This window comes from Nannospalax galili, unplaced genomic scaffold (assembly GCF_000622305.1).
Source record: "Nannospalax galili isolate Female #2095 unplaced genomic scaffold, S.galili_v1.0 scaffold321, whole genome shotgun sequence".
In the NCBI taxonomy this organism is placed as follows: Eukaryota; Metazoa; Chordata; class Mammalia; order Rodentia; family Spalacidae; genus Nannospalax; species Nannospalax galili.
This window is the reverse complement of record NW_008345972.1, coordinates 2,811,915-2,820,002: the sequence shown is the minus strand read 5'-3', so window position 1 is coordinate 2,820,002 and position 8,088 is coordinate 2,811,915. Positions and strand designations below refer to the sequence as shown.

Here is an 8,088-nt window from a genome sequence, read left to right as displayed (position 1 = left end):
CACTTTGCACTTTGAGATAGTGTCTGTCCTTGAAAGTGAGATGAGTTTCTTGCAGACAACAAAAAGATGGGTTTTGTTTCTTAATCCGTTCATATAGTCTGTGTCTTTTGACTGGGGAGTTCAGTCTGTTAATGTTTAAAGTTGTTAATGAAAGATGAGTATTGAATCACTGCTGGGCCATTTCTCCAGCCTCCAGTTAGTCTTTCTGGAACATCTGGGCTGAGTAAGTGATTGGATTGGTGCTTGGTGTTCCCTGAACTTAACTGTTCTTGATTAGGTGCTGCCTGAAATCCAGTCTTGGGGACACTCAGTACTGGTTTGTGGGTGGTGTAGTTAAAGTTAGGGTGCGGGGCATGGCCTTTGATCTTAGGACCTAGGGCCAGCACAGTACATGGGTGCCACAAGTAAAGTTTCTCATGATCTATGAGCTTAGGAGCCAGGTTCACTTCCACAGCCCCAGAAGTTGGGGTCTGCAGGACACATCGACACTGGGATATTGGCTGCTGAGGGTGGAGGTTCATGTAATCTCTGCTCTAAGGAGCCAGGGTTGGAGCAGAGCATGGGAATATGTTTTCACATAGCCTCTGATCTCAGAGGCTAGGCTTTGCAGGGTGTGAAGGCTGGGGGCAGGTGTTTTGTGACCCTATTCCTGGGGAGATGTGATCAAATGTCTAGTAAACCCAAACAGAACAAATGATAGACCAAAGTAAGGATACCTAAGGAGTATAGGTAATAGATTACTTTTAGGAGCAGAGATGGCTTAAAGTCCACTCCATTGCCAAAAGTCCACTCCAGCATGGATAGGGCTCATGAACATGCCTTGGCTCCAACATTATTAAGCTTCTTAGAGTTCTTTTTCTCTCCAAACTGTAAATTTTGCATTTCTTTCTGTCCCACTTACTCTTTTTCGCTGTAGATCTATATAATATTCAACATTAATAGCCATGCCACCATTTCTACATTAGACTGTCTTGAAATTTCCTCTGCCAAGGAAATTAGTCCATTATTTCAACTTAGCCTCAGGCAAGCTCTTAGGTTGTGGGAAGACTCCAGCTAGACTCTTTGCCAAAATATCCCAGTTGCTGCTTAAGTCCTTATTTCACTCAGGGACTACTTTGCTCTCAGCACTGCTTTCTTCCAGACTCCTACTAGAACAGCCTGTTAAGCTTTTTTTTTTTACATCAATCAACTACTTCTAGTCCAGATTTCCAAAGTCTTCCACATTCCTCCAAAAACCCACATGGTCAGGTCTGTCACAGCACTCCTGGTGCCAACTTCTGTATTAGTTACTTTTATGGTGCAAGCTGAGAATACCTAGAGGCATTTCTGTCCATCAATTTAATCTTTTACATATGTGCTCTGTAACTTCGAGTTAATCATGTCCAAAATATGTCCACTATCTTTTATGTTTAAATTATGACCTTAAGCTGAGCATGCTCAGGAATGTATTCCTCAACCAAGCATGCCTAGGAATTGACCCATTCACAAATGAATATGTATAGACTCCCTAAATGAAATCCCTAGGCATTCTTTGTAGAAAGAACATTGCTTTGGAAGAGACCCCCATGTTCTCCTGCCTGCTGCAGGAAGTAAATCTTTTTTTTTCACATCATCTTTTATTGAAATGGTTTCTCTTGCTTAACTAGCTGGGCATTCCACTGCACCACTGTTGATGTCATCTATGATGTCATGAGGGTGGTGGCCATCCACATTGCAACCCACAGGTTGTGCAGTCCCCAGAGGCAGAAGTACAACCTCAATCTGGGCCTGTCTGTTCTGAATTGTCAGTTTCACTGTAACCCTCAGACCTTTCCAATCACTGGTTGCCTTGGCAATGTCATCACCAACTTTTTTGGGAGACAGACCCAGGGGCCCGATCTTGGGAGCCAAGGCGGACTTGGTGCAGACCTCGCCTCCGGTGCACCTCAGGCAGACGACTTTGATCTCGCTGGGGTCAAACTTGGGCGGCATGATGGAGGCCGCTCGTGTTGGATGAACCCGGATTTGGGAGCATTGAAGAAAGTTGCACCTAAGCCTCCGCGGAGTTGAAAGCCAAAAGGATAAATCTTTTTCTATACTTTCACGTCTTGGCTGTGCCTATTTTGGCTTTGCATTCATCAATATGCAAATCCATGTGTTCAGTTACAAATTGGCAACCCAGATGGTTCACAGGCTATTGTTTTTCAACTTAAAACAGAAGCGTTGAACAAAAGGGGACTTAGGCAAGCCATCTTACACTAGCATTTGTTTTCAATTGCTTTCTTGATCTTAGCCATTCTGACTGGGGTAAGAGGAAACCGTAAAGTAATTTTAATTTGCATTTCCCTGATTGCTAAGGATGTTTAATACTTTTAAAGATATTTCTTAGCCATTTTTATTTCTTCTGTTGACCACTCTATTCAGAGTCATAGTCTACTCTTCATCAAAGAAACTTCTTTACAAAGATGGAATTTATTACAGAAATCCACAACTGGTCAAAATGCTTAGAGTGATTGTGGGGTGCCCAGCCCCAATTGATACATCTACAGTGCAACACCTACACCTAAGGCTCAAGGAACATTCCAGACAAGGGGGCAGAAAGAGTTTAAGAGCCAGATGACCAGGATACCTGCTGCTAGGTAAGTGTTGAAACTGGGGGTGAGAAAGAGCATCCCCTAGAAGCTTCTTAGTCTCATTCATAAAAGAATTTAAGAATGGACACAAATGGGATAATTTTATTAGAATTTTAAAGAAAAATCCTCAGGGCAGGCAAGCCTGTAATCGTGATTTGAGGAGGAGAATGGAGGGGAGAAGGAAAGAAAGCGGTGAAGCCATGCAGGTTTAGAGCCTGTATAGGCATCAGACATGTGGCTGACTGGCAGCCACATGGCTGGGAGAAGGAAGCTTTAGAAAAAAAGTAAAGAAATACAAGATGCTAGGGCAATGTTAAAGTGTTAAAGAAAGCATGTTTAGAAAAGGGATATGAAAAAGAAAAGAAGAGATTATACTTCTGAATTCTTCAGAAAAGAATTCAGACTTACAGAGAGCTATAGATCTGTGACTGGGGGCAGAAGCTCTGCACTAGGAGGTGGGATTCCAGGCAGGAAAAGTTCACTATCTCATTAACCACACTAGGTATTCCACTCATCTACTTAGCATAACTTAAGGTGAACCTGCCTTCCTAGGGGTGGTCCTATGACCAGGTGATTGGCCAGTGAAATTGGAAATGTGGGTCTTCCAACAGATAGACTAGAGATATAGTCTTGACCAGTTAATATTATGGGGCTATTTGCTACTCTAACAGTGTCTTCCAGACAGGACAGGGAGGCTATATTCTTGAAATCTCAACAATATGATTGTCTAAACAAGACCCACATAATCATAACACCAGTTGACATACCAGAGTGGATGGGGGAAATTTCACAAGGTGCCACCTCCAGATGAATGAATAGTGACAGGCAATAAGATGGCTGCTGAGAGAAAGCAATTTTCTCCTGGGACAAGTTCCCTGATAGGTTTCAGCCTGTACCACTAAATGGACTCAGTAGGTTGCTTATACACAGACACAGACATAGACACACACAGACAGACACACAGACAGACAGACAGACACACACACCTTTTAATTTTTTTATTGAGCCAAGCATGGTGGCACATGCCTTTAATACCAGCACTTGGGAGGCAGAGGCAGGCAGAGCTCTGTGAGTTCGAGGCCAGCCTGGTCTACATAGTGAGTTCCAGGCCAGCTGGGGCTACAGGGAGACCCTGTCTCAAAAAGACAAAAAGGAAAAAAAAAAAAGACTTACGATATAAAATCTATGTAGCAAGCATCACCTTTGTTTTTACTGGACTTGAAATATGTTTAAGTTAAGTGCTACATACTGAGATTTCAGTTTTCTATTTTGTTTTAATTGAGAGTCAAATCTTTAGAAGAATAGATTTAAGATTAATGATAAAGTTATGGAGAAAATAATCAGATCAACAGTCTAAAAACAACTGACGAATGATAAATCTAATAAGAAGCATACATTTTTTTAGTGTCTTAGGGGTTGGAGAGATGGCTTAGTGGTTAAGGTTGGCTTATAGGTAAATGAATGCTCACTTAAGTTAAAACTGTTAAATTGGCTGGGTGTGGTGGTGCATGCCTTTAATCCCAGCACTTGGGAGGCAGAGGCAGGCAGATCCTTGTGAGTTTGAGGCCAGCCTGGTCTACATAGTGAGTTCCAGGACAGCTGGGGCTACAAGGAGACCCTGTCTCAAAAAAGACAAAAAACAACAACAACAACAACAACAAAACAACTGTTAAATTGGCCCAAACTCCTTTTAGTTCAGTTAGTTTTAAATAAATCTTTGACAAATAAGTTAACTTAGGCTTATTGGTAAAACTAAGACTGTGTTCAAAACTGTCAATATGCAGAACTGAGAATTGGAGCCCTGTGGTAAGTCCTCCCGATTGGCACCATGATGTCCAAATGAAGCTGCCTGGGGTGGGGAGGGGGCTGGAGAGTTGACTCAAAGGACCCAGGTTCAGTTCCCAGAATCCACATGGTAGCTAACTGTTATAGGTCGGAATTTGCAAAAAAATCATCAGCACCATTTTAAGAAAAGTAGCAAGGTAAATGTTTATTATTTTGACTCGGCCGGGCTGTCTATCTCGGGAGTAGAAGCAGCCCTGGTGATTGTCAGGTCAGAGTTTTTATAGGATTACAGAAATATTATTCAAACAGGACATTTGTGAACCAATCAGGTTTGTACAACATAGCAGAACTTTGAATCTATTAATCAACAACCAATCATTATACAGACGTGATATAGTAATATAACTTGGCAATCAACTTTGTAGTTTTAAAATTAGTTAACTTCCTAGCCATAACAAGTATAGTAAGAAAGCTGGAATCAGCAGTTACCGGGTGATCATACAATAACAGGGTGGGCTTATACTTTGTGTCAAGGTGACCTAAAATAGCAAGTGAGTTAGAGAAGCGAAAACAAGCAGTTAGCCAGATGTAGGATGTCTGAGATTAGCATGTTCCACTGGTTTGTGATTGAGCTATTTCTTAGAACTCAAGGCTGTTGTCTCTTTTTAAATATTTCCAATAAGTGAAAAGAGGTTACTATTAAAATAGCTATTCTGAGCAAGATGGAGTAACTTAGGTTACGTTGCTAATATAGTTCACTAACAACCATCCATAAATCCAGTTCCAGGGGCTCCACCACCCTCTCCTGGCCTCTGTGGGCACTGCATGTGGTACTTATACAGGGAGATAAAACATTCATCACATAAAATAAAAATAAAAAAAACTTTTTGTTTGTTTTTTTGTTTTTCTTTTAAAGCTGCCTGGGGGAGAGCAGTAGAAACTGCAGTAGAAGGGCAGGGTCTGAGGAAAGGACTTAAAGCCTTCTCTCCCCCACATGCTAGAACCACATGGAACACGGAGGCTGAAAGCACTGAAGGCTCCCACTCCCCCTTCCCCTACAGCACCAAGTGGAGCCTGCTAGGCCAGAGGGACCTGAGAACTTCACCTTTCAATTTAGTACATGTGTGCCAGAATTTACTTCAAAGTATTCTTTTTTCTTATTTTCTATTTCTTAATCTTCACTTTTGCATATATGTCTCATGATGGTTTTGCTTTGGTTTGTATATTGCTCAGTTAGGTTTTAGGATTGTAGTGTCTGTTTCTCTACCCAGTCTACTCTAAATCATTCTTTATTATACTTTTCACCCACATCCCATATACTTCCCCTCTTATTCCCATAATTAATCAAAGTGCTGAGAATAAGTGACTGTTGAATTCTTAGACATATAATAAGGACATCTATATCACCCTCCTCCCCAAGGCTCAGGAACATAATGGAAGAGAGGGCAGAAAGAATGTAAAAGTTGGAGGCCTCGGAAGAGTGCTGTGAAATGTCTTCTGACATGGTCATTGGACTAACGAACTCACAGAGCTGTGGTTACCTTCACAAGGCCTGTACAAGATCAAGCCAATCCACATTCCAGCATGATTAGGGGAGGGGCTCATAAGGCCTTCCCCTAGTTGAGGAGATATTTGGCAGTTAATTGGCTGGGGGATGGGGAGTGGCTTTTTTAAAGGGGTGTAGCCACTGGCAAGTTGCCCATGATCCAGTCACTAACCCCACATTTTTGTGCGTGAAAGAAACCCTAATTAAACTCATGGGTTATTTTTAAAAAAATGAAAGTAAGGGGGGCATGTTAGGAAGAAGAAAGGATCCAGAGGAATTTTCAGGGGAATAAAAGAAGAGACTAGGAGGGTGAGTCTGATCAAAATACATTGTATACCTGTACGAAATTGTCAAAAAATATACAAAAAAATAGAAAAAATTTTAAATATGTATGAGTGTATTGCCTGCATGTATGTGAGTGCACCCATGTTGTACAATGCCTTGGAGGTCAGAAGAGGGCTTTGGTTTCCCCTGGAACTGGAGTTAAGGATGGTTCGTAGCTGCCATGTGGGTGCTGGGAATCAAACCTGGGTTCTCTGCAGGAGCAGTCAGTGCTCTTAACTGCTGAGCCATCTCTCCAGCCCCTAAAAATATAAATTATTTTTAAAAATAAAAGAATTATTAACATGTGTTTTGCTTGGGCTGCTGGTCAGTCAGGTTTATATTTGTCTGTTAGACAAATATATACTTAAATTACAGTGTTCATTGCTTTCCATGTATAAATAGAAGGGATCATACCATTTAGAGGGAAGGAAAGCATTTTTTATAGTAGTTAACAGGAAAAATTGTATGGTCTAATTAGGTGGCACACCTGCATGAGGCTCATATTCAAATGATTAGGTGGCTATCTTATTTTGCTGAGGATTGAGTTTCATAGTTGTTTCTTTTGGGGAATGGCTTTGTGTGATGTCATAGGTCATGGTATGGGCTTCTATTAAAGTATGGAATTCTCTATGGTAATGTCGTGATGCCCTAAGAGAGACTGCAGCTGGAGTCTGTCATGGTTAACTCCTGATGAGATAAAGTTCCTGCTCAGAAACAACACTGACCTTGCTCTGAAGCTCCTCTACCCAACAATGGCAATCTTGTACTGAGACTGCAGTAGCTCAACATGGCCATCATCCCAGAAAGGCTTCCACGAATGTGTTTAGTTTAAGAGTCTTAAACTCTATGGAAGAAACAACATATAGTTGGATCTATCAATAACTATGTCCTATTGTAGACAACTTCATATATAACAGATAGTTCAGAATTACTTTCTTCTTGGGTCTTAACTACAAATTATGACTGCTAAAATGCTTAAATTTGAACTGATAATTCCATATACACTTTTTTTAAAACTATCAAAATATAAAATATGGGACTGGAAATGTAGCTCAGTTGGTAGAGTGCTTGCGTAGTATGCAAAAAAGCTCTGAGTGAAATCTCCAGCACTGCATAAACTTGGAAGCAGGACCTGGAGCACAGACCATGGAGGAATACTGCTTACTGGCTTGATCCCCTGACCCATGTTCAACCTGTTTTCTTAGACAACATAGGTCCAATTGCCCATGGGTGGCACCACCCACAGCGGTTGGGCCCTCCCACATCACTCAATAATCAAGAAGATACTCCACAGACATGGCCACAGGTTAGTTCAATGGAGGCAATTTGCTAAATGAGGCTCCCTCAACCCAGGTGTGTCAAATTGACAACTAAAGATCCAGTACAATATGTATGTATAGGTATATTTATAAATGTATGTATGCATATGTAACAATAATAAAGAGCCAGGCGTGGTGGGGCATGCCTTTAATCCCAGCACTCAGGAGGCAGAGGCTGGTGGATCTCTGAGTTCAAGGCCATCCTAGTCTACACAGTGAGTTCCAGCCAGCTGGGACTACAGGGAGACCCTGTCTCAAAAAGATCATAAAAATAGTAATAATAATAAAGAAGAGCACAAGAAATTGAGAGGAAGTCAGGGAACATGAGAGGAGTTAGTGGCAGGCTAGGAGAGATGAAAATAATGCAAAGATGACACATATGTATGAAATTCAGAAAAATAAAAAAATTAAAGTTTCTAAATACAAGAATATAATTTTAATAAAAATCTATTTTCATATAATCTTTTGGATACAGGGTCTCCCTATAGCTCCAGCTGGCCTG

The 8,088-nt window shown here is 41.2% G+C and overlaps 1 long non-coding RNA gene and 1 pseudogene across 1 annotated transcript in view; one reads left to right on the top strand and one right to left on the bottom strand.

Annotated features, from left to right (window-relative positions):
• The window catches only part of LOC103741441, a 73,513-nt gene that overhangs the window by 23,143 nt on the left and 42,282 nt on the right, over window positions 1-8,088 (top strand). The window lies entirely within an intron of this gene.
• On the bottom strand, window positions 1,615-1,971 carry LOC115071908 (annotated as a pseudogene).